The sequence below is a fragment of the Copadichromis virginalis genome, linkage group LG18 (genome assembly GCF_057382275.1).
Source record: "Copadichromis virginalis isolate Kocher_CV1m ecotype Utaka linkage group LG18, C_Virginalis_male_GT1.1, whole genome shotgun sequence".
Classification (NCBI taxonomy): domain Eukaryota; kingdom Metazoa; phylum Chordata; class Actinopteri; order Cichliformes; family Cichlidae; genus Copadichromis; species Copadichromis virginalis.
In genome coordinates this window covers 4,152,834-4,180,430 of record NC_140635.1, presented here as the reverse complement: position 1 = coordinate 4,180,430, position 27,597 = coordinate 4,152,834, and the positions used below count along the sequence as shown (strand labels likewise).

At 41.2% G+C, this 27,597-nt stretch overlaps 1 long non-coding RNA gene across 1 annotated transcript; it reads left to right on the top strand.

Annotated features, from left to right (window-relative positions):
* The first annotated feature begins 4,810 nt into the window (after positions 1 to 4,810).
* LOC146686962 (uncharacterized) lies at positions 4,811 to 12,479 on the top strand. The gene is made up of 2 exons (XR_014916324.1): positions 4,811 to 5,211; positions 5,342 to 12,479. It is a non-coding gene; the product is annotated as an uncharacterized LOC146686962 (long non-coding RNA).
* Positions 12,480 to 27,597: the final 15,118 nt, after the last annotated feature.

Here is a 27,597-nt window from a genome sequence, read left to right as displayed (position 1 = left end):
GGAAGACATTAAGACCTGGTTGTCTTTCAAATGTATGGTGAAGAGAGGTTTGGACTTAAACGACGAAGATGGAATTAGAACTGGAGCATATCGTTTTTACATCCACCTGCATAGAGATGAGACCTCTGGTGATTTGATCCACCTGCCCCCAACTATCCAATTGGGGGCAATCAGAGGATATGTTTTCTACCCAGGGCAACCAAAAACATGCCGTAAATGTGGCGTTAATGACCATTTAGCCACAGAGTGTGAAAATGTAGTCTGCAAAAACTGTAAAAGTGAAGAGCACTTGAAGGAGAATAAGAAGAAAGTTGGAAAGTATCAAGAATTACCTGTGTATTGTATATAAAGCCAAATGTAAGTATTTCTGTGTTGTGACAGCCTGTAGTGGTGTTTGCCCTTTGCTTTCTCACTTTGTATATTTGTTGTTTATTTTACTTTAGATGAATTGTTGTAATTTGTATTTGAAAAAAAAATCCCCCTTTGTGGGTTAAGCTTGGATTTAGAAAAAGCCTTTGACAATGTCAGTCATGCCTTTCTGATGAAAGTCCTAGATAAATTAGGATTTGGAGAAGTTTTTCGGAGATGGCTTCGTGTGTTGTACTATGGTTGTAGTAGTGTTGTGACCCCACGCCCGCCCCGGACCCACCCCGGACCCACCCCGGGGCAGCCAGGCTACCAGGTCAGTAACCCACGTCCGTCAGCACAGACCCTACCCTAGCCTCGCTGCACGCAGCCACAAGGAAACCGTCACCTAAGAGCCAACAGAGCCCTTAACAGGCCATGACCGCTACCCTGGGTTGAGCCCCCCAAGGAAGATGCTTCTGGGGAACCCCCCGACGCCCTAAGCCTGTTCCTACCCCCACACCAATCACAACAGCGAAGGTGGGACCAAACTATGACCCCCCCACCCCCACTAGGTGATGGAGCTGATCAAAGGAGCCCAGAGCAATTGATCTTATGTGGTGGCAGAGGCTGTATCAAGACTAATGTAATCTAATAGATAATTTCTATATTGGTTAGAATTAAGATTATTTTTATTTTTCCAGTTCATGAGGACTGTTTTCTTGGCTATGCATAGGGCAGTGAAAACTATATGGGCGGTATTCTTTTCTGTAGTGACATTATCTAAGCTGCCCAACAAACACACTAAGGGGGAAGTTAGAATGTTACATTTCAGACACTTCGATAAGTCTTCACATATCTCGCGCCAAAACTTCAGAAGTTAATTGATAAATCCGCTTCCCATTTTGCAATAGGAAGTGATATTGATTCATCTGTTTTAGAAAGCATTCTGTATATTTTGGATAGTAATTTGGGGGTTTTAAGAGTAAGAAATTGAACCACACTTGGTGGTGTTTGTAGTTCAACTTGACCCAGTTTTAATTTCTTTTTTACTATGGATTTAATTTGTTGATATTCTAAAAATCTTTTCTTGTTGATCCCATATTGTGTAACTAGTCTGTCAAATGAAATCAATTCTGTTCCTTCTAATATATGTTCTAAGTATTTGATTCCTTTACCACTCCAATCTGAAAAGTTTATCATATTATTGTTTTGTAATATGTCAGGGTTGTTCCAGATAGGTGTACGTTTGCATGGGATTAATGAAGACGCCGTCAATTTTAGAAACTCCCACCATGCTGTCAGAGAAGAGCTGATGCTGATGCTTTTAACACATTCATGTCGTTGGATGTTTGAGCTGATAAATGGTAGATCTGAAATCTCTAGATTATTGCAAAGTGCTTGTTCTACATCTAGCCAAGGTTCATCTAAGAGAGTATGTTTTAGCCATCCTGAGATAAACTGAAGCCTGTTGGCTAAGAAGTAGTGCTGAAAGTTAGGTAGTTCTAATCCTCCTTTATCCTTGGTCTTTTGTAGTGTTTTTAAGCTTATACGTGGAGGTTTAGTTTTCCAAAGGAACTTGGACATACACGAATCTAGAGATCTGAACCAATCTTGTGGCGGTTTAGTTGGGATCATTGAGAATAAATAATTTATTTTTGGTAAGACCATCATTTTTATAGCGGCAACCCTTCCCATGAGTGATATGGGTAGACATTTCCACCTAGCCAGATCACCTTCTACTTTCTTTAAAAGTGGGATATTCTTTAATTTAGTTAGATCTGCAAGCTTGGGGGAAACATTAATACCTAAATATTTTATATTTCCCAATTGCAGTGGTGTTGAAGAAGAATTATGGAAGGAGCAATTATTCGGAAGGTCTGTAGATTTTGACCAGTTAATTGAGTAATCTGATATTCTTGCAAAAGAGTTTATCAATTCAATCACCACAGAGATATTGGTTTGTGAGTTTTGGAGAAAAAGTAACACATCATCCGCATAAAGGCTGATTTTATGTTCCACGTTCTTGCATTTTATGCCCTTAATTACTGAATTCTGTCTAATTGCTGCTGCTAGTGGTTCAATAAAAATTGCAAACAGTGAAGGGGAGAGTGGGCATCCCTGCCTGGTGCCCTTCAGGAGACAGAAGCTGGAGGATTTTTGGTCATTTGTTTTGACACAAGCTGTTGGGGAATTATCTAATATTTTTAACCAGTTAATGAAAGAGGATCCAAAACCAAATTTGTGTAAAGTTGCAAATAGAAATTTCCAGTTAACTCTGTCAAATGCTTTTTCTGCGTCTAAAGAGAATATTGTAGTTTCTAGGTTTTTACTGTATGAGTAGTCTATCAAATTAAGTAATCTGCGTGTATTTGTTGATGAGTGCCTACCTTTTATGGTCAGGATGAATTAAGAGGGGGGTTATTTTTTTGCCTCTGTCGTGGGCAAAAAGATGACAGTCAATAAAATTCTAAAAGATAATTTATTGACAAAAAAATATATCAAGAGATAAAAGATAAAACAGTCCAGTGTCCCATTTATGAATTATATAAAAAACACACAGTCCCAAGGCCAGAGCCAGCTATGCCACACGGCCAGTTGCACTCCACGTGTTGCCTGTAACAGGGTTAGAAGTTGTCCTTGGAGACCCACCACCCTGCAAGCATATAGCCAGTGGTCACTCCAGCCTCTGCAACTCTGCTACCTTTAGGCTGTGGCATATAATAGGCCCTGGCCTGCACAGAGAGACAAAACGACACTTTCACTATAGAATTCATAGCACAAAATCCATCCATCCCAAACATATCTGATTTCATCACATTACATACCTGCACAGAGAGACAAAATGACACAGCAGTGTTTGTAGTGTGGGCTATAAGTAGACCAGTGTATCAGTGCAATCAAGTACACCTGCCTCTAATTAGTCCAACCCCATTCCAGCCATTGGCTCACCAAAAATGTGACACACACACACACACAAAACCACTCCCAACCCAGTGCAACTTCACACAATAATATGGAGCTGAATTAACACAGGCACATTAGTCTACCATGTTACATAAGGGATATTGGATGATAGCTTGAGGGATATACAGGGTCTTTGCCTGGTTTTAGCAGGAGATCAATGTTTGCAGAAAGCATATTGGATGAAAGTCTGCCCTTTTCTTTGATTTCCACCAACGTTCTGTAAAAAACTGGTGCTGGAATCATCCAGAATTCTTTGTAGAATTCTGCAGGAAAGCCGTCTGGACCTGGAGCCTTATTATTGGGCATACTTATCAGGGCTTCCTGGAGTTCACCTGATGTCAGTGGCGAATCCAGTGCTTGAGTGTCTAATAATTTTGGAAGAGTTATGTTGTCTAAAAACTGATCAATTTCCTTTTTAGATGGGTTTATTTGTGGTGAATACACTCTTTTATAGAAATCCCTGAAAATGTTGTTTATTTGTCTCGGGTCATATATTGTGTTCCCAGATGAATCTTGAACAGCACATATAGTAGTTTTTTCTTTATTTATTTTTAGCTGGTTTGCTAGAAATTGACCGGATTTATTACCATGTTCATAATTTTGTAAGCATAGTCTTTGTACTGAGAATTTTTTTTTTTTAATCAATTATCTCATTTAATTCTAGTTTTGTTTTGTGTATTTTGTTCAATGTTTCCTGATCTTGGTGGGACGAGTAGGCTTCTTCTAGGATTTGATGTTTTTTTTTCTAATTCCTGAATATTTTTTGTTTTCTTCTTTCTTTTTATATGAAGAGAAAGAAATTATTTTACCTCTCATCATAGCTTTCCCTGCTTCCCATAGAACAGCAGCTGATGTTCCAGGAGTGTCATTATCCGGTTGTTCAGTGATGACGCGACGAATCCTACTTCCGGGTCTAAAGTAGTCTGCGTTTAATATGGCTTTTGTGTTGTTAACATGTTTAATGTTATGTATTTTCTTCTATTTGATCTCAAAAAGCTCCTAAAACAGTCAGTGATCCCTGTTGACCTCCCTCGGCTTTTATTACCACTAATCATTTATTTAAGCTCAGTCTTTAAAACCTTACGATGTAACTACAGCCCAGCCCATGCAACAGTATATGAATGACTAACCTCGTATTGTTGATGGATTATCTCAGTTGTTCTCCTGGCTGAAGTTTGGTCCTTTTACAGCATCCTGCCATGCGATTACATTTGTTCCTGACCACCGAGAACACTCACGGTAACTTTTATCGAGTGGAAAAAAAAGTTAGCTTGTTTATATTATGCTAACATAGCTGTGTCGTTAGCGGTCACGTAGCACATCATTATATACCAGCTAGCCCAACTTCAGTAACCCTACAAACGTCACTGCTGTTTAGTTTTCTGTCTTCATTTATGCTGGAAGTGATAGCAGAGCTGTACGTTTTAATTTGTTTCCAAAACCCCGCAGTCAGGACATATTGTATTTAGATAGAAGCTAGCGAGCTAACTTCCTGCTAACTTCTGAAGAAAATATAATCTGATCAAACATTATTCAGCTTTAAATATTGTTCAGCTTTAAAGTTACTGTGCAACTGTGTAATAAAAATGTGTGCTCACGACTTTGGCCTTGAGAGCGATAAGAAGCGATCGCCTCATCCTGCAGGTGGAAGATATCTGCAAGCGAAGAGGCTAGAACACCCAAGGCCGATTTCCTTTTATGGAGTTGTTTTTCTGCTAATGCAGCACTTTCCTCACAACCCCCTCCTGTAAGTTTTAGAGAATATATACCCATCCTTACAGCAAATATTAGGAATCTCCTGATGTGAGCTGTGTTGAGAGGTTGTCTCTGTCTCAATAAAAGTTCACTGATTCCCCATCTGCTGCAGGTGTCCGGTTGTCTTCATTCTCCGCCAGCCTGGTTAAGTCAATTCCTCCTTAACATCTAAAAGAACCTATTTAATGAAGGAAGACGGGTTCACTTTGTGTTTAATATTATTCTATTGCTGTTGTTGTTTTTTTTATATCCTTCAATTGGCGTCACGGAACAGGATCCGCTCCAGGCCAAACTGGAACGGGTGGGAGGACATCGGCAGTGGTCTGAGTGAACGGAGTTTGGACAAAAGCTGTGTGCACACAAAAACAAGGTAAGCAGACCTTTTATTTCTGCTATATTGAACATTATAAAAATACTTAGTGTCCAAACTCCTAGTAATTCATAACCAAAATTGTCTGGCTTACTTAAGGCTTGTTGAGAATCAGACAAGTGAATAAGAGATAAGTGAAGAAGAAATAAGTGAATAAGTGAATAAAGATAAGAGTGAACTGAGGTCTGACCACGGTTGCAGCCGACGGGTTGCTCTCCGGTGTCGGATAAATACCTCAGTGCAGGTCTGGGACCTTGAAAGGGTTTATTAGTAACGCCTTTCTAAACAAATTAAAAGGTTAAAGGCCTTGAGAATATTTTTTAGTAATATTCTCTAAACTACAGAAGGGTTAGGAAGGCCCAGAGGACTTTATTAGAAAAGATCCTCTAAAACTTAAAAAGGAGAAGTACTGGTTGGAGTCCAAAGGAGGGGTCCCTTTGATCAATAGGAGAAAACGGATCTCTTCTTAAAACCCCGATGATTTTAGTGTTTTAAATGTTTTGATGTTCTGTTTGATATTGGACACACATAAATACACGCTGAATGCTTGCTGTGGAACACTGGGCAGGACAGTTTGGTTCTCCGTTGTTCACAGATTACACAATTAAAGGAACTAGGTTCCTCTTTTGGTTAAAATAATACACCACACATAGAATTTTTTTTTTACACATTTATTACATACATAAGGAGGGTAATGAGTGACTGCAGGTAATGTATGAAGTGTGAATGAGACGTGTGAACAAGGTGACAACCAACTAGCACCCCTATCAGGAAGCTCTAGGCAAGGTTACCCGCCAGACTCCGGTTTGGTAGAAGCTTGGTAACACCTGAAGGGATATTTCAGTGCTGACTCACCTTTAAAGCAGCGCCCCAGCTGTTAGTGCCTAACAGAGGCAGAAACCCAGCTGGCCCAAATTCTCCTTTAAAATCAATAAATAGAACATAAATTACCGGTGTGTGTAAATAAGTTGTATAAATCTGTTAGATCTGAAACTCCTGCTAAGAAACTTCCTCTCTACAACTCTTTTCTCTTCTCTCCCTCTTTCTCTCAGTTGGGATTCTGTGTGTGTATGTGTGCTGGAGAAATAAAAAAAAAGGAAAAGGGTCTCTCTCTCTGTCTCTGTGAGAGGAAAAAGGTGGGGGCCGAGTGAGCCCGCGGGGCCGAGCGGGTCCGCGGGAGCGAGCGTGTATGCTGTATGAGGAAGAAGGGAGTGAGAGGGAGCGAGTGAAAAGAGTAATCGAGTATTTGGTGATTTTTTTTATTATTTCAGAGGCACTGGGTAAGAGTTTTGACTTTAGCTGTGAGAGTTGTGAAAAGAGCAGGTTTTTCTTTTGTTGTAGACTGTGAGTAATCGGTGTTTTTCTGCCTATTGTGCTGCGTGGAAGACACAGAAGTGTAGAAATGTTTGTGGTTTATCTTTGTTTGACGTTTTATATAGAGTTGGTTGATTCAGGGTGATTTCTCCCGTTTAAGGGAGGAGTTGCATTGTGGTTATGTTAAAGCTTTGCTGTAGGGGTATGTGTGTGATTTTGTGCTGGCTTCGCATGTTTAAATGGATGCATAGAAGTTTGTCAGTGAGAAATTGTTATGGTGGGGTTTTAAAGTTAGTAAAGAGTCAAACAACGCCCACTGTTTTAAAAAGGCCCAAAACATCATAAAAGACACCTCACATCCTGGCCACTCCCTGTTCGAACTGTTGCCCTAAGGCAGACGGTACAGGGCAATCAGAGCAAGGACTAATAGACTCAAACACAGCTGTTATCCAACTGCAATAACACATCTGAATACTACAAAAATGTCCACCATGCCACTCTTGTGTTAATCTATGCACGGTCTGAAGCATGACGGTGGGAATACTTAGTATTTTAAGTATTCTATCTATTTTATTGATTGAATTTTATTGTTTTTTTATATTTGATATTACTAGGGATGATGCAATGATCGGGGACCATTCTTAATGTCGTCGGTCTCATGACAATGACAATAAAGTTTTTGATTTTGATTCTGATTCTGAAATACACCCTCCTCAAGAGTTCAATGATTTAGGCAGTTATGTTTATACAAATACTAAATGTATGTTTAGTGTCTTCATACAGGTGTTTTTTCTTAACCTGGAAGCCTGAGTACGGCAGCAGAAGACAGGCCAAGCTTTGGCTAAAATTCACGGCTGGACACCAGAGTTGTCCTCACCCCTCCCGGTAAAACAAAAAAGAGAGAATGTAGTTTGAGGCGGGTTTTTCTCGCTGAACTGCTCTGGGTGCTGTGTCCCTGAATCTCACCAGTGTTAACCTCTGGCGGAAGACATGGAGAAAAGGAAAAGATGTTCCTGGTAAATCACTGAAACAAATAAAACCACACACAATCAGAGAAAGATATGAGAAGGGTGAGGAACAGACACATGTGCGTGTTAGAGAAATGCCTCGTTTGAGAAAAAGTTAAAGTAACCCATATACAGACGCACCCATACATGCAATGAAGAAACAGCTTACATACATGTGCACGTACATGCAAGGTTAAAGTAGCGACACTTAACATACACCTGTTTTTAAATGATATAGTTTATACATTACTGACAATTAAACGCTTTGGGTTGCAGGACAACAACGTAACGTCAAAAGACAAAGACACTGGTCTGAGGATTAAGTGAGGACACGACAAATTTAGTGGTTAAAAGGGTCGACTTGGGACATGTTTTTGTTGATTGTTTAAGATAAATGACTACTGAATGATAGGAAATTCCTTCTTAGGTTTCTAAACAGGATCTTAAGAATTTTAACACGTACCTGTGTTGTCCTGTCAACTTGAGGGGTTATGAGTTGATTATATGGTGAAAAAAAAAACAAAAACAAAAAAGGGGGGAGACGAGATCTCGTTGTTTCTCCCCTCTCGGGATAACACAGCCAACACAGCACAGCCAACACAACATCATTTTCCTGTTCGCCTGTTTTGTTTTGTTTTTGTTTTTTCTGAGAGCCGAAGCTGACCTGGACTCCTACCCTCCCCTCTACCATCGTTGCCCTCTCCGCGACCATCTTTGACCCTTTGACCCCTGAAGGCCACAGCAGCTGGACTCACAACAACAACTTGAGGATGTCAACAGTGCTGCAAAAGAGTGATCTCATGCAGCAGAGACGGAGAGCACTAAACCTAAAGCCCGTTTCACTACACGGGGGAAATTCCCAGGCTGCGTCAGCTGACAGAGCTGTGACGAGACGCGCATTAAGCCCGGAGGAAAAGGGACGGTGAGCAGAAGGATGCTGACCTCTGAGAAGAGCCGAACAGCAGAGCTGCAGAAGGCAGAAGCAAAAGGGTCAAGGTACAAGGAGAAGATGCAGGCAGCTGCAACAACGGATGAAAACAGACCCAAAGAGGAGGGGAGGACCCTAGGCCATGCGTCAGGCCGCTGGTTTACCTAAACTACAGAACAGGAAGGTGATGAACACAAACATATACCAACACACGAACACACACTTCTGCATGCGCCTACTTAGAATGAAGGGAAACACACACATGAACACTTATGCACTTGTTGAGGGAGTAAAAACTGATACATACCCATGCACTAAAATCAAAATGTTGATTTAATTTACTAAGAAGTGACACACAATGCTCCAGCTGCTGCAATGAAGAATGCTTTACTGACAAAGGCTCAATGCTGCACACAACAAAGTCAAATACAGAATTTGCTATAATAATAAGCCCAGAGGGCATTTGTGTGGTCTGGGGAGCAGAGTCCGGAGCGGTTTGGTTATGAAAATGATGCCCGTGCGAGATATCTGGGGCTTAAGGCCTCGACTTAATTGTTTACTCTACACTAAAAAGAAAAGAAAACACTCTGAGCAGTGGTGCAGAGTGAAAACGAGGAATTAACAGTGTGAGTTTTATTTCAGAGCGCCACGTCATTGTGATGGAGATTTAATAAAGGAGGAACACACGGACAAAGAAGAAGAGAAGGGGGGGCAGCCCTTGAACGCGATTCCCTGAGGCATTAAAGTTCTGTACTAAATTCTGGTTTCCAGTGTGAGAAAAGTCACGCAGTGCCAGTAGTAGAGCTAGGTTGAGTGATGATTCTAAATTACTGTAAGTAAATCATCGTACACCGTTCAAGTTTCATGATAACGGGGATCTAGACTTTGTTGAACCCTAGGCAATTTGAACAGGTAAAAGTCGAGTGACCAAGTAGCAGTTGAATAAAAGTCATTGAATAAGTGTTGAAATAAACTGGCAGAATTAAGAGAATTAAAACATTTCAAGAGCTCAACTTACTTAATGGTTCAATTTTGTTTCACGAACGCAAAACATATAGGTTTATGAATATGAAAAGGTTGAGGTGGTGTTGATTTGACTCTGTGTAGGTTTAGGTTGGTATTTTTATTGATGGGAAGAATATTCAGTGACAAGTCCTAAGACCCGGGCGTCTGCATTTTGTTTTTGTTATTTTTCATTTTATTTTGTTTTATATTTACTGATTTTTGTTTGTGAATCTTTTCTTTAAGCAGATCTGCACATCGGAAATTACAAGCATTACACGTCGGCGAGAAAATTGTTGTAAGTGAGTTTCTCCGCATTGAAATGGGTTCTGGAGGAAACACTTGTGGGGACAATTAGAAACGAGAGTCCCTGTTTAAAAAAGGATTCAGCGAGGTAATCCAAACTCAAGTTCTTGTTTCTTTTTGAGATGACGTCATTTTGCTGAGTGTGGAAACTAGATGCGATGACAGGTTTCACTATCAGCAAAGAACGGATGAATGGATGAAAGACTGGGAATAAAAACAAACGGACTGACTGGTAAAAGATGACAAGACTTGACCATGACTCAAGGTTAACCACCTCCACCTAGATAGGATAAAAGGGTGGATGAATTTATGTGGGTTTCTTTTACAGGAGTAGAAGGATGACAAAATATTCGAGGATGAGTGAACCTGTAAATGCCATTTTTGTGTCTTGTGTTGCTTACAGAGGTAACTGCGCAGCGTTACCATTTACATTTTCTTCCCTACAGGGTTACAGTGTTAATGTTTTTCTATTACAGGATTTCTGGGCGGATGTATGAAGAAACGGTGTTTATGGGTTAGGAGTTGGGGATGCTATTACACTGTATTCTGGTGAGAGTGTTGGGGGAGACACACCCTGTCTTGAAAACTGTGATTCTTTTACAGGAAATGTTTTATAGCACCTATGGAATGAGGATGCCTGACTACGGTCAATGTGCTGCTAATGTTTGCTTTGCTTTGGTGAGAGGGGTGCAGTAGAAAACAGACAAGTGACATGAAAACAAGTAATAATAACAAATAACAAATTTGGGGACAGTTTGACCTAGAGCCCACTAACTGGCCATTAGGGGCTCTCTCTCTCTCTCTCTCTCTCTCTCTCTCTCTCTCTCTCTCTCTCTCTCTCTCTCTCTCTCTCTCTCTTGGAATAACATTGCCCAAAGGGTGAATAAAGCAAATTGTGGCAATAATAGTGATTTAATGATTGGAGAAACCTGAACATGATACTTGTCTGTTGAGCTGAATCGTTTATTACTCTTATGATTTTCCGGTGGGACTATGAAGATTTTTTGGTACAGATTGCAGGTTGTTGCTCTTTAACTCCTAGAACACGCCCTTGGCGAGGTGGGGGGAACTGGACCACCTTTCTCTGCCCCATCATCCTCTATTAGAAGACATCCAAGCTAAGTAAACATGTCTTGGCCCTTTCCCCCTGAAATGACAGGCAGGCAAAGATGTTGCGTCTTTGTTTGCTTCCTGGCCCTGGGTCTCATTCCCATTGGCATAATCCTGATCTGTGAAGGGCCCCCGACACTTCTGACACCTTCAAGTTCAAAAGCTTCGCCCCCTTCTGACAGTCCCAATCTGACAAATGTAGCCCCTAGGGTCTTGCCCACCACTTCCTCTCCAGTTTTGCCCACGCCCGATCCATTTAGAAAGAAACGAGACACGGTTACCTCCTCGCCAACGGATGATGAAAACTCTGATCGTGAGGGTGACGAACATTATCGTCTTTCTCTTGTTTAAATGCTTCTAGAATGGTTGTTTCTCTGTGGTGTTTTGTATTAGGCTTGTTATTGATTGTTTCCCTCACCCACTTCCTCTTGAAGGATATATCTGGTTGAACTGTGTCTGGTCGGGTTGTGAGGGTTAAGCGATGTTCTCAGGGTCTCCGGACTTAAGCCTGAGCGAATGTGTACTCCCACCACTGGATATAAATTGTTTTTTTTCCACACCCCTTCCTCACGTTTTACCATATTCACTTTTGAATGTCCTTAGCAGTTACCGTTCTGGGTTTATTTTACGGTTGATTTATTCTTTCACATTTTCACGTTTATATCTCTCATTATTATAGTATACTCTGTACTCTCCACATTTTTATCATTACTTATGCTTTTTGGTTGCTGAGTTACAGGAACTGTTAATTTTGTGTCACTACCCTGGTTGCACTGACTCGTTGTATCCTTTTGTGCAGGACAGCTGTTACTGCTTTCATCGGGAACCGAGACTGCTTGCAGCCGACCCCTGGGCAGGGTGGTGCCTGGACTCTTTTCTCCTCATCTGCAATGACAGATAAAGACAAATGATAAGACCCGAGGAGTTTTTCGAGCCAGGCTTCGACACGTCTCTGTGTTCCTTTGAATGTTACTTATTTTTGTGTGTTGACCCATTTAAGATGGGTCAAAAGGGGGATTTGAAGAAAATATAATCTGATCAAACATTATTCAGCTTTAAATATTGTTCAGCTTTAAAGTTACTGTGCAACTGTGTAATAAAAATGTGTGCTCACGACTTTGGCCTTGAGAGCGATAAGAAGCGATCGCCTCATCCTGCAGGTGGAAGATATCTGCAAGCGAAGAGGCTAGAACACCCAAGGCCGATTTCCTTTTATGGAGTTGTTTTTCTGCTAATGCAGCACTTTCCTCACAACCCCCTCCTGTAAGTTTTAGAGAATATATACCCATCCTTACAGCAAATATTAGGAATCTCCTGATGTGAGCTGTGTTGAGAGGTTGTCTCTGTCTCAATAAAAGTTCACTGATTCCCCATCTGCTGCAGGTGTCCGGTTGTCTTCATTCTCCGCCAGCCTGGTTAAGTCAATTCCTCCTTAACATCTAAAAGAACCTATTTAATGAAGGAAGACGGGTTCACTTTGTGTTTAATATTATTCTATTGCTGTTGTTGTTTTTTTTATATCCTTCACTTCTAACTCCGTTAAATGTCATAAATTCCGTTTTCATGGATGCCTGGATGTTAAACTCAATTGTTACACCTGGTAGAGCAGAACGCTGATCATTTTATTAAAGATGAAAGACTTTAGACAGTTTTTCAACTCTCAGTAATGCCATAGTGATCGTTTGATATATGAACCTGCAGCTGAGTTTAGACCCAGACACGGCTAGTGACGTCAGACTGAACAACCGGATAGTCTAAATATGAAGTCCACTCTTTTTTAAAATATTTAATAAAGTCTTCATCTTTAAGCAGCGATGTATTAAATCTCCAGTTTTTACTTGGCGTAGTATTATTCTTGTGCATTAGTGTTAAAGATACAGGACCATGATCGCTGACAGCTATAGATTGAATCTCAGTGTCTGAAATGTCACTCAGCAGTGAGCTACTGACCAAAAAATAATCCAGACGAGAGTAGGACTGATGAACATGTGAGAAAAAAGTATATTCCTTACTGGTTGCCAATTGCGCTGAGTTCCTGCTGTGTTGAGCCTATCCATTTCTTCATTTAGTCCAAGGTTGAGGTCGCCTCCAAGAGGTTTCTGATGTTAAAAGCTGAAGTAATGGCTTCTATAGCGTTATTGGCAACAATGTTACCAATCCCTTACAAAATATTAATATCAATGAAGAAGGCTATGTTTTATTTTCTTTGGGGAGGTCAACATAAGAGAGCAAAGAGAGAAATTATGTATAAACCAGTAGGGAAAGGGGGGAGAGCAGTACCAGAAGTAGAGTCCAAGTGTAATGCGATGTTTATCACTCCAATTTTTAAGGCATGTTTTAGTGACCCTAAAGATAAGCTTTGGCCATATTTTACTAGGTTTTGGGTGGGTTGGAGAGTGTTACAGGCCCCCTTAACATGCCCTTCTCTGAACAATATCCTGTAATTTACAAGGTAGTGATTCGTTTGTTGAAACGTTTTCCAAATAAGATTACATCTCAGGAGATAACTCGTGCAACTATAGAGGAGATATTGTTTCCAACAGTTAGTATGTCACTGATAGAAAAATTACGTGAAATCCACACTAAAATGGCTTGGGGTAATGTAAATAATAAATTTCTGCTAAATTCTCATAAGAACTTAGCGTGGCAAGCTGCCCAAGAATGTCTGCCGACAAGAGCTTTTTTGTAAGAAAGGGAGTGCACAAGGAGTGCACAGTGCCCAAGAAAGCGGTGTGGGGAAGACGAGACGATTAAACATATTTTGGGAATGTTTCTTTGCAAAAAAAAGTCTGGGACCTATTAAGACAGTGGTTGAAAGATCTAAGTAAAGAAGAGTTGACATGAAATTATAATGTATGTTTTTTTGAAAACAACTTGGGAGAAAGGGGAAACATGTTGGTGGATAATGGTGAATTGTGTAAAAGATGCTTTGTGGAGAGCGAGAAACATCTGTGTATTTAAAAAGTATGAAATATCGGAAAGAGTTGTAATCAACAGCATGATTCGTTTGTTGAAGGATTATATTATAAGAATCCCCTTTGGGGAAAGTGAAGAGAACAAAAGAAAGATGTGTAAAGTACCAAGGAAGTATTTGAACATTTGTATGTAGAATAATGTGAGAGTAATAGTCGTTGTTTTGGACCTTTTTGTTTTTGTTTTTCCTTTGTGGGTTTCCCCATTTGGGTTTTTGATTTCCGATGTTTCATTATTTTTTTTTATGAATGAACTGATGTAATTTTGGTTTTGAACAATAAAACTCTTTGAAAATTGAAATTGGTTCACCCAGACCCACCATGGCGACATCGACGGCTAATATGACAGGTTCCAGGAGGAACGCTGTGCGTTTTGAGATGCAAGGCAATTGCAAAAGGGATCGACTACATTTCAGCAGGATTGTTATCCAGAAGGAATTGGGATTTTCTCCAACGCAGATTGACTACATTTTCGGCTTGCCTGGAAAGAAAAGTTATGAGGTGATTTTTGCCACCAATACGCTTTTTGAATCATGTATTGACAAGTTTAATAGACTTAAACAATCAAGACCTCAGCTGGAGAATATTAAGAGGACAGCGTTATCAGGCAGAGAACCCAAAGCTGTGACAGTGATTATGCATTCGGAATATGTGAGAGGGGAAGATATTAAGATCTGGTTGTCCTTTAAATGTGTGGTGATGAGAGGTTTGGACTTAAAAGACAAAGATGGAATCCGAACCGGAGCATATCGTTTCTATGTCCACCTGCATAGAGATGAGAACTCTGGTGATTTGACTCACCTGCCCCCAATTATCCAATTAGGGGCAATCAGAGGATATGTTTTCTATGCCGGGCAACCCAAGACATGCCGTAAATGTGGCGGCAACGACCATCTAGCCGCAGAGTGCGACAATGTGGTTTGTAAAAACTGTAACAGTGACGAGCACATTGCAAGGAAATGTAATCTTTGCGGGGGAGAAGGACATAATTTTAGGGCATGTCCCCAATCCTATGCAAACAGAGTGAAAAGACCACAGCTGCAGCAATTAGAGGAGATACCAATGCTAACTGGAGGAGGTCCACACGCTGATGAAGATGCAAGTAACGACCAAGCCAACGAGCGCCAGCAGGAAGTGATTGAGGGCCAAACGACCTACAGCGGGGGAAGGGGAACGAGTAGATGACCAGCCCTGCCAAGTAACTACACACGAGGATTCAGCGACGGTGGTGACAGGGGAGACCACAGGATTAATGGATGGGAGTGAACAACTATTAAAGACACAAAAAGTGCCTACGACTAACGTGCATGTATCTCAATTGGGTCACAGTAAAATCTGGAGTACGGCAGGGATGTCCCTTGTCTCCTGTTTTGTTTATACTGGTGATGGAGCCATTAGCATGTGCATTAAGACTCAATGAGTCAATTAAAGGGTTAACCCCACCAGGTAGTGGGGGGATGGAAGTTAAATATTCTACACTGAACAAAAATATAAACGCAACACTTTTGTTTTTGCTCCCATTCCCCATGGGATGGACGTAGAGACCTAAAATTCATTCCAGATACACAATATAACCATCCCTCCCAAACAGTGGTCACAAATCAGTCCAAATGTGTGGTAGTGGGCACATCTGCTATATTGAGATAATCCATCCCACCTCACAGGTGTGCCACATCAGGATGCTGATCTGACATCATGAGTAGTGCACAGGTGTACCTCAGACTGCCCACAACAAAAGGCCACCCTGGAATGTGCAGTTTTGTCTCACAGCAAAATGCCACAGATGCCACAAGCAATGAGGGAGCGTGCAATTGGCATGCTGACAGCAGGAATGTCAACCAGATCTGTCGCCCGTGCATTGAATGTTCATTTCTCAACCATAAGCCGTCTCCACAGGCGTTTCAGAGAATATGGCAGCACATCCATCCGGCCTCACAACCGCAGACCTCGTGTAACCACACCAGCCCAGGACCTCCACATCCAGCAGGTTCACCTCCAAGATCGTCTGAGACCAGCCACCCAGACAGCTGTTGGAACAATTGGTTTGCACAACCAAACAATTTCTGCACAAACTGTCAGAAACCGTCTCAGGGACGCTCAACTGGATGCCCGTCGTCCTCATCGGGGTCTTGACCTGACTCCAGCTCGTCACCGTAACAGACTTGTGTGGGCAAATGCTCACATTCGATGGCGTCTGGCACGTTGGAGAGGTGTGCGCTTCACGGATGAATCATGGTTCACATTGTTCAGGGCAGATGGCAGCTGAGAATGTCCCAGTTCTTGCATGGCCAGCATACTCACCGGACATGTCACCCATTGAGCATGTTCGGGATGTGCTTGACCGGCGTATACGACAGCGTGTACCAGTTCCCACGAATATCCAACAACCTCGCACAGCCATTGAAGAGGAGTGGACCAACATTCCACAGGCCACAATTGACAATCTGATAGACTCCATGCGACGATGTGTTGCACTGCATGAGGCAAATGGTGGTCACACCAGATACTGACCGGTTCTGGGTCCCCAGACCCACAATAGAACAAAAAACTGTAAACTTCCAGGGTGGCCTTTTGTTGTGGGCAGTCTGAGGTACACCTGTGCACTACTCATGATGTCAGATCAGCATCCTGATGTGGCACACCTGTGAGGTGGGATGGATTATCTCAATATAGCAGATGTGCCCACTACCACACATTTGGACTGATTTGTGACCACTGTTTGGGAGGGATGGTTATATTGTGTATCTGGAATGAATTTTAGGTCTCTACGTCCATCCCATGGGGAATGGGAGCAGTAACAAAGGTGTTGCGTTTATATTTTTGTTCGGTGTATGTATATGGATGACATAACTTTGTTGCTTACGGATAATAAGTCGATAGACGAAAGCCTGGCAGTTTGTGAAGACTTTACGGCAGCTTCGGGGATGAGAATTAATAAGGGTAAGAGCGAGGTTATTTATTTTAAGTGGCAGGAGATTAAGGAGAATTGGGGATTGATTGAAAATTTTGAAACAATGAAAATTTTAGGGGTGGAAATAGGAGAAAATATGCAAACTAAGAATTGGAATTCAAAACTACAAAAAATACAAGGGAAGCTGTTGAGTTGGAAGGACAGAAAACTTTCCTTTATAGGTAAAGTTTTGGTGTTAAAGGCTGAAGTAATTGTGTCTGTATGTTTCTGGCAACTACACTACCAATTCCATATAAAATATTAGCCTCGCTGAGGAAGGCTATGTTTCACTTTCTTTGAGGAGACCAACACGAGAGACTGAAGAGAGAAATTATCTACAGACCGGTAAAAAAAGGGGGGAGAGCAGTCCCAGAAATTGCATCTAAACTTAATGCAATGTTTATCGTCCCAGTGCTCAGGGCTTGCTTCAATGACCCTAAAGATAAGATTTGGCCATATTTCACAAGGTTTTGGGTGGGTTGGAGAGTGTTGAAGGCATGGGGCATGCGATGCCTTCTCAGTGTACCTTTCTCTGAACAATACCCCGCTGTCTATGATATGGTAATTCAATCGCTGACTCAGATCACACCTCGGGAGATAACTCGAGCCAATTTAGAGGAGATATTATTTCCAATGCATAGAATGACTCCAGTAGGGAGACTTCCTGAAAACCTCTGTAAAATGGCATGGGCTAATGTTAATAATAAGATACTGTTAAATTCCCACAAAGACTTAGCGTGGCAAGCTGTTCAAGAATGTCTACCCACAAGAGCCTTTTTGAAGGTAAGAGAGTGCACGAGGAGTGCGCAGTGCCCAAGAATGAGATGTGGAAATGACGAGACGGTTAGACATTTGTTTTGGGAATGCCCCTTTGCTAATAAGGTGTGGTGTTTATTACGGCACCAGTTGAAAGAGCTATATAAGGGGGATTTAACATATGAATGTATAATGTATGGGATTTTGAAAGGTAGTGGGGGAAGAGGGGAAGATTGTTGGTGGATAACAGTGAATTGTGTTAAAGATGCATTATGGAGGGCGAGAAACATTTGTGTTTTTAAAAAATATGAAATTCCTGCAAGAGTTGTAGTAAATAGTACCTTTAATTTGTTTAATGATTACTTTACGGGAAGATATCCTTTTGGAGAAGGGAGTAAAACAAAATGTATGGATGTTAGTTGAACATTAGTATATGGCAGGGGTCTGCAACCTTTAACACCCAAAGAGCCACTTGGACCTGATTTCCACGCAAAAGAAAACACTGGGAGCCTCAAATACTTTTTGAAATCTAAAATGAAGATAACACCGTATATATTGTTTTTTTTTACCTTTACGCTTTGTGTGAACAACTAAAGTAAGTAAGTAAAGTTTATTTATTAAGCGCTTTTCACAGACAGGCAGTCACAAAGCGCTGTACACAAATATTAAAATAAACACTACAATCAATAGACATTATACACAATGTAAAATATCAAATGTAAAGAATATAAAATACGTAGATCAACAAAAGGCTTGTTTGAACAGAAAAGTTTTTAACTGCTTTTTAAAAGAATCCACAGAGCAACTAAGGTGTGTCGCTTATGAAATCCATGAAGTGCTACAGAGAAAATTACATTTTATTTATGTAATTAACACATTTTGAACTCTTAAAGAAATATAACAAAAGGAAAGATACCCAGCTGAACTAAAATGATCCATGTAGCAAACAAAAACTGTTGTGAGTCGCCACCCTTATATCGCCTTTGGGCTTTTGGAGCCTTGACCTGACTTTTAAAAAGTAATTGGAAAAAAAGCTCTATGCTGCTGAAAAAAAAATGGCTATTTGCAAAATTCTGCCTAAATATGTATTTTACCTGGTTAATGTGTGTGATGGGGCGTGGTCTGCAGTGCCGCTGCATGGGAGTCGGGCGCACCTGAGCAGCACCCGCAATCACGCCTCGCCACCTTAAAGTCTGTGCTCTCTCTGCTGTTGTGTTGTCGGGCTGTGAGCTGAAAAGCTACAGCCCGTATCCGTACAGCAACCGTGTGTGAAAAGTGGTCAATAAAGAGATGCTGAAAAGCATGTTCATACAAACATCGTCGGGTCTGCCGTGGTATGTTTACAATAAGACTTATGGTCCCGAACCTCTGCGCACAGCGTCTGCAAATTGGGGCTGTACGAAGTCACTTTCATCTTTACGCAGGACTGTAAGCTGTCATCTGTGAGGCGTAAGCGGTGTTTGTTTTTAACATAGTTCACGGTGGAGAACAGCTGCCGACATAATGTGGATCCAAGATCCATAATTGGCCTGCCTGGGGTTGAAAGTCTCAATAAATGCACAGCGTTTCAGCGGAAAAACATAATAAGATATAATTTTATTTTTATATTTCAAAATCACAATAATCTTCCAATTTAGGGTTGCTGACCCCTGGTATATGGGATCCTTTGTTGAACCTCTTTTATATTATTTTTATTTTTATTTTATTTTTTCAATTTTTTGTTTTGAGGTGTTGTGGCTTTGATGCCTTTTCTTGGTCTAGACGTTTGAGATTTTGTATAACATTTCTGTAATGAACAATAAAAAATCGTGAAAATTGTAAATTGGTTCACCCTCCATGATGATGACACCAAATGCTACTATGACCTTGACAGATTCCAGGAGGAATGCTGTGCGTTTTGAGCTACATAAACATATTTCATCGCCAATGAATGTGGATAAGGGTAACAACCAAGTTAACGAGTTTCAGCTGGAAGCCATTGAGAACCCAACAAGGGCTAATCAGGACGGGGAACCAGCTGGGAAGTCATTCCACCAAGCAGCTGTGTACGAGGAAACAACGATGTCTCACAATTATCAAAGGAACCTAATGGAGTTGAAATTATTCACGAGGAGATGGCATCCTCCCTAGGAACTTCAGACCTTACCCTTCCAACAAATGAAAAGAGTGCAGAGACTTGTTGGATTTTATGTTCCCGGATTTTCCAACGGAGGAGACAAAACATACTGTTAAGTTTGACGAGGAGGTTTTCCCTTTACCAGCACACGCCATGGAAGACAAGTTGCCCCGCTCCCCTGAACTAGTATTACAACCTGGGCCATATGATGTGTCAGGTTCACTAAAGCGGCAAATAAATACGTCAACGGAATCTTCAGCTGGAGATGCTGACTTGGAACACCCGTGGCGTGGTTGGTATTAAAAAAGGAAAAGAAGGTAAAGGTCCACGTCACGCTGTGCACCATGTTATTGTTTAAATGAGATTAATTGCAGAATGACAGATAGTAAGGTTAACAATAACAGTATTTTGTCTCTATCTTCAGGTTTTACACGCTTACATTTATATACGCAGTTACTGTCCCTCTATTTAGAAAGGCAGAGGCGTCACGGTGTAATTATTTTACGTGTAGTTGTTTTTTTCCTGTGTAACAATATTTAACATTGCTATCAATACATTTTTCGAAAAATACCTCTCTGTGCAAAATGGGTTTAGAAACATAAACAACTGTGAGATGCTGTTTGTCCGTGATTTGAACTGAGGGAACAAATCGTGGCAGGATCAGCCTGATATTATTTGTATCCCACTGTAACGTTACTGTATACAGAGCTAACATGTCAGGAGTAGTTAGTCTTTACAAGAAAGGTTTGTGAACTAAAAATCAAGAATGTGGGATACTGTTTATCCGTGATTTGGAGAGCCCAGCGCGTGCTCCCGATGCAGGGGAAACAAATTCTGCAGGGGAGACCTACCTTGGCACTTGTGCAGGTGAAGCCAAAGGGAAGATTTGCTTCACCATATTTTCTAGTCTTTGGCTTAGAATGAAGAAGGTTTGGAAACATACTTGGCGATGCTTCATCTCCTGCTTTGCGTTTGTGTGGGAGCCCCGTCAAAAACCTGTCCATTATGCTAGCAGTGTCCAAGCGTTTTCTGTTTTTGTTTTTTTTCTCTTTTCATACTGCTCCCCCCCCCTGCAATAGCTCTGCCCCCCCCCCCCCCCCCAGGGGGCGGGCCCCACACTTTGGGAACCTCTGCCTTACATGGACAACTATGTAAAGTTTGCAAAACGATGGGCATACGGGCAATCCTTTTGGTCAGGGGATAACCAGAACCGTTTTTCAGGAGTGGGAGTGTTATTTAACAACAGAACCTTTAACATAGAAAATGTGGAGACTGTGGTGGATGGGAGAGTGTTACTTGTTGATGCAGAAAAATATGGGAGTAAATTTAGGATTATCAATGTCTATGGATATACTGACAAGAAGCAACAGACTACCTTGCAACCCTTTCTTTGTAGTAGAAGAAATATAGTATGGGGGGGGGGGGATTTTAATTATCCATCCATCCATTCGCGTCCGCTTATCCTGTTCAGGGTCGCGGGGGGCGCTGGAGCCTATCCCAGCTGTCATAGGGCGAGAGGCGGGGTACACCCTGGACAGGTCGCCAGTCTGTCGCAGGGCCACACAGAGACAGACAACCATTCACTCGCACATTCACACCTATGGGCAATTTGGATTAACCAATTAACCTATCCCCACTAAGTGCATGTCTTTTATATTATATTTTAATTATATCCTTGGAAAAAAAGTCCGGCGGGGGGAGAACCCTGTGGGTAGAGGGGATGTTCCTGTGCGTTAGAAAACTTAATTACTGATGGTAACCTGAATGATGTTTTTAGGTCGCAATGGCAAAGAAGGAAGCAAGCTACATTGTAAAGATATTATAACCTTCTTCTTGGGATTTGACGTGAATGAGGAGATAACGAGATTAAAAGCGGAAATGATGGGAGCTTTGAATGAAAAAAAGCAAAGGGGTATCACCCTCGCCCTGGGTGAACCAATTTTTATTGTTCATTGAAGAAAGGTTATTCAAATTCTCAACACTGGAACAGACAAAAGGGATACATCAAAGCCACAGACACCTCAAAAAAAAAAAGGTCTATACATAATAATCTCCTCAGTCTTTCATGTTCTTTCATGTTGGCCCCCCCAAAGGAAGCGAAACGCTTCAGTGATTGGATTACTACATCATAAACAGCGGGGTATTGTTCTGAGAAAGGTGTATTAAGGGAGCATCGCATGCCCCATGCCTTCAACACTCTCTGACCAACTCAAAATCTTGTGAAACATTTACATGGTAAATTTTACTTCATTCCCCCCACTTCATACCCGGGGGGTGTTAACCCTTTAATTGACTCGTTCGGTCTTAAGGCACATGCTAGTGGCTCCATCGCCAGTATAAACAAAATAGGGGACAAAGGACATCCCTGTCGTACTCCAGACTTTCCTCCGACCGTAGCGGTGAGTGTTCCATTTACGACAACCACACTACTACAACTATTATATAACACCTGGATCCATCTCCTAAACCCCTCCCCAAAACCTAAATTATTAAGGACTTTCATCAAAAAAGTATGGTTAACGTTATCAAAGGCTTTTTCCAGATCTATTCCTAGACAACAAAGGGGAATGTTCCGCTCTTGAACTATCCCTTATGACAGCCAAGCCGTCTGTCATCTTACGTCCTAATATCCCACGTTTGCCCTACTCCAATTAGCTTAAGTATAACTGATTGCAACCAGAAAAATAAAGCTTTAGTAGATATTAAAATTTTAGCTAAAGCTTGATTTTTCTCACTATTCCATTACGTAGGTAAGACAAACATTTCCCTACTCAAACCTATAATGCTATTCTTTACTAGCAATAAAAACTCTAAGGTGTAGTCAACACATATCACAATACTAAATCCATTTTGCTATAAACACACTCTAAAATCAACTTTAATAAGTGACAAGGATTCTCCTCCTTCTTCACCTGGTCTCTTCCGGTGACCTCAGACTAACTAGGAAACTTGTACTGGAAATTTCTTTATTTTTATGTATTGATCACATATTTTAATTACATCACTTTAGTATGGCAAAATCACTCCTGACACCTCTTTGTATACATGCATGTGAAATGTTCTCACAAGTGGGCCTCAGGTTTTATTACACCTCACAGAGGTGTAGACTTGAAGATCTCCAGAACATCCTGCTTTTAGGGAGGTGACGGGTGGTCGTAACTTTTCTTAGAGTGGGAGAGGGGCAAGGATGAGCTGGATTGAAGGCATAGAGCTATATGATGTGCTGTGGAATGTTCCTTGTTTGAGAGTGCTCTGGGAAGGTATAAAATGGTTCAGGGCGGTGTCCTTCTTCAGAAAATTGTTTGGTGTTTGGTCTGAACATTCTCTCCACTGCAGTGTTTTCTTTTTTTAATAAACCTCACTTCAAAGATAACCCTGGTTGTTGAAGTTTATTCAAGATTTTCTATAACAAACTATAAATACAGGAAGTGACGCTGCATTTCCTCCTTTCGATCCTTGAACACAGGTATGTAAGGTGAGGGTTTTTCAAAGTGTTTGTTGAATTGGCACAGGCAGAAGAGTTGGATGAGGCCGGAGACTTGTATCACATTCCTTAAACACTTCAAGCTGTAAGCTAATGATAGTTATATAAGAACAGATGCTGCTGGTGCAATAAGCTGTACATTTTACGTCCAATGGATGCATGATCTGATTAGTTGACTAATCACAAAAATAATCAGTGACTAGTCGACTATCAAAATAATCGTTTTGGGCAGCCATGTATTCTTCCCACACACCTTTGTGATTTGAGGAAAATCAACCCTAAAACTACAGCACACATTTTACATTATCTGCATTCAGATGGGGTGGGTGTTAGTCTGCTTGTGCTAACTGGGATATCAGTGTTTAAATTGGTCTGTTCAGGCACAGCAGGAGGAGTCAGAGGGTGCAGCATCCCCGGTTGAAAAGATGGTCTCTCAAACTGATGGTTCACAATCCTTTTATTGAACACACCGTAAGAGCTACAACATACAGAATAAAAGACTATTAGTAAATCAAACAGTGTATTACCTTTAACCTTTTGACTTACTCATTAATCACAAAGTAATTATCTTTACCTTACATAACATATAACAGTGAAACAAATTTAGCATATAAGTGAAATCGTTGCATCGCTGCCTAAACATGACGAGGTACGTTAGCGCCCTCTAGTGGGTGAAAACTTAGCCTTTATCCTTAGTAGCGGTCAGCAGCTATATGCTCCGTAAAACAACAAGGTACATATCCACAGGACAAACTTTGTTACGAACCTTGTTCCCTCATCAACCAGGTGCTAAGAAACTGCTTTCAACTCAGTGTTGCACCTTAATAGCCGTTCTTTTCCCCATTCCCGTCCATTAACCATATAGCATAACTCGCGCTTCTGCTATTTGGTTTACGCCACTTGATTTACGGCACCTTGTAGCTCTGTGACTTTCAAAATAAAAGCACCCACTGGGTCCAACAATATAATAGTAACTCATAACTTTACAAAACACTTTACAAAATATTAATGAGGTCATTTACAGAGGGTTCAGAGTCTGTTACCCCAGTAAGTGACTCAGAGCTTAAGTTGACCTTTTTCTGGAACCAAAAAGAAAATGTACTTGCTTGACCTTTATGTAATTAATGGCTCTGAAATTATGCCTGTGTATGAATAGAAATTTATACACAATGACACACACATCATGTTTTTAAGTAGTGTGTGAGGCAGTAGAGTATGAGCTGTAGTACTGAGCTTATATTCATAAACAATAACTGTAGACAAGTTAAATAATTCTTTAAATGCGATAAATATCAAAAGAATGATTGTATCATCAGTACTTCTACCATCATTATATGCAAAGAGCAGGAATGCACTCAAAATGTTCATTATTACTGAACAATAATCGGCAAAGGAATAACTGAACCCTATTTATTTATTTAAACTCTGGTCATAGCATTTGAATTAGTTAGTAATCAACTGTTTGTTAAATCACGTTTTGCTATTAGTAACAGACTTTTACTCTCATGAATACAATCTCCACAATCAAACATTTATAGAAATTTTATGAAGAACATAGTATCGTCAAGCCTTAAAGAAGCTGATGGTGAACGGAAAATGAGTCAAGTCACACACGTTGTATAAATTCCTTCCTCTTCTTCTTGCCCTCCTCTTGCCAGTACCACTTGTATGAAATCACATTTATGTAAGTATCATATAAGATATAAAATGCCCATTTGATGGGCATCCCAGAAAGTTGATTCTGTTCATCTGGACGTCCTGGGTTATTGACTCAGTTTTTGAGTTTATTTTGAACTTGTGATTAATTTCCTTGGAATTAAGAGATAATTTATGTGCTTCCTGAGTATCTTACTTTCTAGTGCCTCTGAGTTTGGTATTTATAATTCTTGATTTCTTGTTTTGTTATGTTGGTTCCCCTTCCATGTCTAGTCTGCTCTAGTTTTGTCTCTGTGTTTGGTCTTTATCTCTGTTCTTGTTTACCTTCAGTCTCCCCAGTTTGTCATAGCTCCATGTCCATTTGTCCCCAGTCCTAGTGTAAAGTTCTCATGTCATTGTATGAGTCTTGGTGTGCACGTGTTACTTCCATGCCACCTCCTGGGAAGAGCTGAGGAGAGTCCCAGATGAGGGGTCACCCAGTAGCCACAGAGCAGAAGCCAGAGGGGGCTGGACAGGCGTGCCCGCCGGCTCTGCTGGCAGCCAGCTGTGCCAGAGTGAACCGAGCCGCAGGCCCAGAGGCTGAAGGCCCGAGGGCCCCCTACACCCCGGAAGAGGCCTGACCGAAATCTCTTAAAACACCGGGCCCCTCCCCTACCTTCACTGTGTGCTCATGCACCTAGCACAACAGAGTTTAATGTGGAAGAAGTAGCTGAAAAATTAAGAAAAAAACCCCTAAAAAATAAATGCAAATGTGTCAAATGAACCAACTGTCAATAATAGTATTCATAACAATAAGCCTTTGTAGTCAGAGGACGCTGCTGTTGCTAGTACCAGCCGTGGAAAAGTACAGGGGGACGGATTAGTATCAACATTGTGTTGATACTGTGTTGGTGTTTGGCTCAATAGCGCCATCTGCAGGATTAAAAAAACATTGATGCAATCTTAATAAAGAATGTGGAGAGACTGAACTTCAATCTGACTACTGGACATCAAATGAGTGATGAATGGTCCTGTTTAAATAACCAGCTAATGATGCCAAATGAACAAAAGAAAAGTGTCTATTTTTTGTTCACTGCGGTACGGCAGCACTACTGCACTACTGCTGTGGACCGCAAACGCCTACAGAGAGTGATAACAACCGCGGAGAAGATCATCAGGACTCTGCTGATCTCTCTGCAGAGCATCTACCATCGCAGAGTCCAGAGGAGAGGTGCCTCCATCCTCAAAGACGCCACACACCCCCAACACAGACTGTTCACACTTCTCCTTCTGCAGACGAAGCTTCAGAAGTGTGAAATCCAGAACATCCAGACTCAACAACTCATTCTTTCCCACTGCTATCAGGCTTCTGAACAGCTGATCTATTTTTGAACAGTAATAATAATTTTTTGCACATCAGGTCATCCTGCATATTAAGCTCATAGCTCTTTTGCACACATCTCTGTTTCACAGTTCAATATTCTCTTCTTTTTTGTCTTAATTTATTTATTTGTACTATTTGTATTTTAAATCACTTTTATTGTCACATCACATTTGCAGGTACATTGGTACAGCACATGTGAGTGATGTTTTTTATTTTTTTATTTATGTTTTTTATGTTCTATTTCTATTGTATATTAATTGGCATCTGTGTGTGGACAGCAAAGAAAGAATTTTGCACAGAAAAATGCCTTTTTTTCTTTGGACACCTGACAATAAACACTTAGAATCTTAAAGCAAAACTCGGGGAAGCAGAGGCATATGAAAAGTAAGTAAAACAAGATGTCCATAACTGAGGCTCTAGAAACTGCCAGGGTGGCTGTAGCTCAGGTGGCAGAGCAGGTCAGCCACTAATCAGAAGGTCGGTGGTTCGATCCCAGGCTGCATCCTGGCTGCATGCCAAATATCCTTGGGCAAGATACTAACCCCGTGTTTGCCTACTGGTGGTGGTCAGAGGGCCCGGTGGCGCCTGTGTCCGGCATCCTCGCCTCTGTCAGTGCGCCCCAGGGCAGCTGTGGCTACAATGTAGCTTGCTATCGCCAGTGTGTGAATGGGTGAATCACTGAATGTAGTGTAAAGCGCTTTGGGGTCCTATGGACTAGAAAAGCGCTATACAAATGCAGGCCATTTACCATTACCAAACAAAGACAGCTCTGGGAACTATAGTAGTAATATACGACGGAAGCAGAGGCCAAGAAAATAAATGGCCTGTTCAGTGTGTACACTCAGCTACAAGGGAAAAATGTCACAAGGGCAGACCAGAGGGAATAACAATCAGGATGCAAGATACCTCCAGAAGATAAGACAGGTGTTGAGAGCAGTGGGAATAAAATCCAACAGTTCAAGCCTATACCCTTTCAGTTTATCACCCAGGTTAAACTGATTACCATCACAGATCTGACTTAAAAACAAAACCAAAAAATCTGCCCACAGTTAGTGGTTAGCACTATGGCCTCACAGCAAGAATATTTGGGGTTTACGTTGTTTAAATCCACCAGCTGGCCACGTGTCTGCGTGGGTACTCCTGCTTAATCCAAACGTCCAAAGACATGTCTGTGTCTCTTTATATGTCTCTCTCTC